Raw genomic sequence first — 5,759 nt, 5'->3', positions numbered from 1 at the left:
ATAATAATGTCGTATGTTAGTTACTTACGACGAAGAAAACGTCGTATGTGAGACCCACCTTCGATAGAATAAAACACAAATTTACGACGCAACTATACGTCGTAAATTAGTAACTTACGATGGAATATGTGATGAACAACCGTCGTAAGTTTGTTTTTCCAGAATAGCCAAATTCTGACTTTTCAGTTTCTAGTTTCCAGCCATTTTTTAAATTCAATACAATGCTAAACAAAAAGCAATCAAAACTAGTGGAAGAACTCATATTATTTCACTATAATTGGAATAATATTCAAATATTATAAGGTACAAAAAATACATAAAAACATTAAAAGTACATCTAACAAAGTCATTTGAATTGTACAATACATGATAAAACTTAAGCAGAAGCGACTAAATCCAACAAAATTTATTAATATCAAGTACTATACTAAGCCTTGATAAACTTCTCAAATGAATCTTCCAGGTCTTGGCTTCTTATTCCAATTCTGAAATAGAAGACAAATTTAGCTTGCTTTAAAGATGAAATAAAAGTAAAACAAATAGATTACAAAACTAAAGTAGTACTTCTTTGTCTTATTTTCCCTGAAAATTTGAGGAACTTCATCTCTGGAAATTTTTTCTGCACGTTGGCATGGAAGTTGAAGATACAAATAACTGCATTTAAGAGATCAAAATATAATTCGTCATGTTAAATGTGGTACAGTAAAAAATTAAAGACTCTACTATCTATCAGTTAGAAAGCTGGTTTTAAGAAGTATTTATCAACAGCTATTGTGGATTAAAAAAAGGCCACATAACACTCTCAAATCTGCTGCCAGTACATTGTTTTACAGTAGAGCTCTGTTGGAAACGTGTATGGTTTTACAAACTCAAAATATATAGGCTGGTATGAGTTTTAGATTATAAACACCCAACTGGACGAGGATGATATATATATTGATAAGATTATTACTTTAATTTTGAAATGCAAATATGAAGGCTACAGCCTTTATCATTGAATATGAGCTACATCTCTATTTCTTATTTTCTTACAACTGTTGTGTTTTTCACTGGGTGTGTCAACTACAAACTACCAGCCCTGTATTTATAAGCTACATCTGAGGTCTAATTACTTCATGTCTTACATCAATAAATTTATTACATAATAAGACTTTTACTAGCTAGCCTACAAAGGATGACCATTATTAATACTGAGCAGCTGTGTACCTCGAGAGCAACTCATCCAGCCAACTACTTAGACACCTTGGGAAAAGTGGATTTCCTATGGTTAATCAAGCCATGTTTGTATTTTTATTGTTTCCCTTTTTAATTCTTATCCTCTCTCAAAGGGATATATAAAACCTTAACATCTAGCTCCTCCCCTTCCACAAAATTCCACGCAATTTATCATTAGCAACAAATAGTTGTTCATCACCGCGGTCACCTTTTATAGTTACAATTATTGCCGACAAAAATTAATTTTAGCCACTGTTTTGTTGAAAAAGATTCAAAGAGAAAAACAATGGAATAACTAGAGAAACACTATCGTGCAAGCATCACAGTCCCCTGGTACTTAGGTAGTAACAAAACCCACATACATAACAATCTCTGCTTTATTACTAAAATCTATCTAAAATTTAACACCAATAGTCACTAGTATTGATATCATAGTTAATTGTTTGAGGTTGTTGGCCCTATATACCTTACTTTAGATATGTCAATCCAAATTACTCAAATTCATTTAGCAAAAAAAAAACTCGAATTCAGTTTTATGGCCTTCTCTTCCTACCAGACACGCTTTATCAGAGGGCATATCTCCAACTTCTTTATTGTTTTTTTGTAATAAGGATCTGAATTCAACTCCATCCATTGATATATGCATAAGATATACGGTTATACACACATATACATATACAATTGTGTTGGTGCATCAATACGCCTACCACTTATCCATATTCAATTATAAGCAAATTATTATGTGTATACCTGCATAAATTATTTGACTTTTCCGGTACTATGCATCTGAAAATTGTGCGGCTTCAGGTCTGCATATTGTAAATGTGTGGATTGTATTAGTTAGAATTTGAAAACTTAAAAAGAATGATTTAGAATTAAAAGTTTGAAATCATTCATTTTGCAGATGGGAGTGCAATTCTTAGATACTGCAACAATTGCATTTTCAAACAAACACAATTATTCAAAGAATATAGGTTTAGTTAAGATTACTACTTACTCATTTAAAACACATACAGTATGTACAATATAGTGAGGCAAATATATAACTTTCTCCATTCACTCAATTACCTTGAACAATCCACCCTGAACCAGTGCAAAGAAAAGGCCTGATGTCACCACATTGGCAGCCGTATTAGGACCACCCATTCCGCTCACCAAGGAAAACATGGCTCCAGATTCCCTTCTTCCCCATTCTTAACAAATCTGCAGTTTGAACCTCCTAACAGTGTCACTAAAACCAATCTTAGTCAAGTAGAAAAAGACTAGTAGTCGCCCTCCAAAATCTTAATAAGCTCTCTAGCTGTGTTTTCCTTCATTAAAATGGGTTAAACATCCTAACCGATATAAAAGAGTAATAACCACACATACATAGCTATATAAACTCAAAACTGATCCATACCCTACTCAACTTGTTTAACAGGAGCAGGAACATGAACCGGGATCGCAACATACCCCAACTTGTTTTTGTCAGCCCTAACCTTATCATCAGAGTAATCCACACCCAAATCACAACCTTTAGCCGAACAAATATACAACAACAAAGTAAAAAAAAAATATTTAAAGTAAATAGGCAGGAAACATGATTAGAGGAGACTTACGATTAGAGGAGACTTACGAGGAATCGGAGAATAGGCCGGAAGAGAGATAGAGGGGTTTCATAGATTCGGATGAAACATGAGAAATAGAAGATGCTAAATTGTATTGGTTTGGGGTCTTGGGGTCCTTGGTTACGGGGTCAAAAAGATGAGGGAGGTAGCAAATAATCAGCAAAGAACAGCTGAAACAAAGATGAAAGACTCTAGATCCGTTTGTATATTGACCATCTCTAGGGTTTAGAGACTGATTAATTGTTTTTGACAGAGGGAATGAGGCAGAGGTTAAAAGAGGAAAGAGGAAGAGGCGGCCAATTAGGTTTCTGTTTTACTGAAGAGGGAAGTGATAGTGAAAGGGGGAATAAATGGGGGGAAACTAATTGGAGGAAGGAAGCCAAGAATTAGAATTGTGTTTCAATTATCTTAAACATTTTTTTGAACGATCCAATCATATGGATGTCAATAGATATATGTATTAGTGATATAACCAAAATTTCATGTTAAAATAATTTTATCTGTTTTTCCATTTTAACAGTCAAACATCAGTTTGACTAGTACACATAACTAGTGTTTAATCCTGAATTAATATTTCGATTATTTTTAAAATAATATTGAACGATCCAACCGTATGGATGTCAATAGATATATATATATATTAGTGATATAACCAAAATTTCATGTCAAAATAATTTTATTTGGTTTGCATTTTAACAGTCAAGCATCAGTTTAACTAGTACAGCTAACTAGTACAGCTAACTAGTGTTTAATCATGAATTGATGTTTCGATTATTTTAAAAATAATTTTGAACGATCCAACCGTATGAATGTCAATAGATATATATATTAGTGATATAACCAAAATTTCATATCAAAATAATTTTATTTGATTTGTCATTTTAACAGTCAAACATCAATTTGACTAGTACGGCTAGCTAGTGTTTAATTCTGAATTGGTGTTTCGATTAATTTTAAAAAAAAATTGAACATCCCGCCGTGTGGATGTCAATAGATATATATATTAGTGATATAACCAAAATTTTATATCAAAATAATTTTATTTGGTTTGTCATTTTAACAGTCAAAGATCAGTTTGACTAGTACAACTAACTAGTGTTTAATCCTGAATTGATGTTTCGATTATTCTAAAAATAATTTTGAACGATCCAACCATATGGATGTCAATAGATATATATATTAGTGATATAACCAAAATTTCATGTCAAAATAATTTTATTTGGTTTGTCATTTTAACAGTCAAGCATTAGTTTGACTAGTACTGCTAACTAGTGTTTAATCCTGAATTGATGCTTCAATTATTTTAAATAACGATCCACCCGTATGGATGTCAATATATATATATATATATATATTAGTGATATAACCAAAATTTCATATCAAAATAATTTAATTTGGTTTGCCATTTTAACAGTCAAACATCAGTTTGACTAGTACAGCTAACTAGTGTTTAATCCTAAATCGGTGTTTATTTGGTATAAAAGCTGACATTAATATGGTTAGATCATGAAATTATTTAAAAATAATTTTATTAGTGATATAACCAAAATTTCATGTCAAAATAATTTTATTTGGTTTGTCATTTTAACAGTCAAACATCAGTTTGATTTTTACAACTAACTATTGTTTAATCCTGAATTTGTGTTTCTATTATTTTAAAAATACTTTTCATCGATCCAACCATATGGATGCCAAAAGATATATATATCAGTGATATAACCAAATTTTCTTATCAAAATAAATTTATTTCGTTTGCATTTTTAATAGTCAAGCATTAGTTTTACTAGTACAACTAACTAGTGTTTAATCCTGAATTGGTGTTTCAATTATTTTAAAATATTTTTCAACGATCCAACCTACGGATGTCAATAGATATATATATTAATTATATAACCAAGGTTACATATCAAAATAATTTTATTTGGTTTGTCATTTTAACAGTCAAGCATGAGTTTGACTTTTACAACAACTATTATTTAATCCTGAATTTGTGTTTCTATTATTTTAAAAATACTTTTCATCGATCCACTCATATGGATGCCAAAGATATATATATTAGTGATATAGCCAAATTTTCATATCAAAATAAATTTATTTGGTTTTCCTTTTTTAACAGTCAAGCATCATTTTGACTAGTACAACTAACTAGTGTTTAATCTTGAATTGGTGTTTCGATTATTTTAAAAATATTTTTCAACGATCCAACCTTATGGATGTCAATAGATATATATTAGTGATATAACCAAAGTTACATATCAAAATAATTTTATTTGGTTTATCATTTTAACAGTCAAGCATAAGTTTGACTTTTACAACTAACTATTGTTTAATCGTGAATTTGTGTTTCTATTATTTTAAAAATACTTTCATCGATCCAACCGCATGGATGTTAATATATATATATAAGTGATATAACCAAAATTTCATATCAAAATAAATTTATTTGATTTGCTTTTTTAACAGTCAAACATCAGTTTGACTAGTAGAGCTATTTAGTGTTTAGTTTTGAATTTGTGTTTCGATTATTTTAAAAATATTTTTTTATCGATCCAACCGTATGGATGACAATATATATATATATATATATATACTTATGATATAATCAATATTTAATATTAAATTATTATATCAAAATATTTAATTTTTTCTGAAATTCTTGAAATGTCACCTAAACAAATAAATGCTGGCATTAATGTGGTTGGATCATGAACTAATATTTTTTTTAAATTGAAATTATAAAAAATCATAGGCTAATCTATGACGGAATCCGTCATAAATTATTATCTGCAAAAAAATTGAGAAAAGTCAAATTTACTGCCAAAATTTCGGGGAAAATGTTAAATTTCCCTCTTTGATAACTTACGACGAATTTTAATTTTCGTCGTAAATTGGATGTTCCAATATTTTCCGTCACAAATATTTCGTCGTAAATTTAGA

General features: G+C 29.8%; 1 long non-coding RNA gene across 4 annotated transcripts; it reads right to left on the bottom strand.

Moving 5' to 3' along the window:
* Nucleotides 1–257: 257 nt before the first annotated feature.
* Nucleotides 258–3,161, bottom strand: LOC141661473 (uncharacterized). 4 transcript variants are annotated; one of them, XR_012549962.1, is made up of 6 exons: nt 2,814–3,161; nt 2,615–2,688; nt 2,284–2,418; nt 1,966–2,024; nt 565–654; nt 258–485 (listed from the first exon to the last, which is right to left on the bottom strand). It is a non-coding gene; the product is annotated as an uncharacterized LOC141661473 (long non-coding RNA). The 4 variants fall into 4 exon arrangements; XR_012549961.1 differs by having other exon boundaries at nt 258–654; XR_012549964.1 differs by having other exon boundaries at nt 258–654; nt 2,615–2,728; nt 2,831–3,161.
* Between the last annotated feature and the right edge of the window lie 2,598 nt (nt 3,162–5,759).

Source organism: Apium graveolens, chromosome 5 (genome assembly GCF_009905375.1).
Source record: "Apium graveolens cultivar Ventura chromosome 5, ASM990537v1, whole genome shotgun sequence".
Classification (NCBI taxonomy): domain Eukaryota; kingdom Viridiplantae; phylum Streptophyta; class Magnoliopsida; order Apiales; family Apiaceae; genus Apium; species Apium graveolens.
Note: the sequence above shows the minus strand (reverse complement) of the source record. Positions and strands in the feature narration are given on the sequence as shown.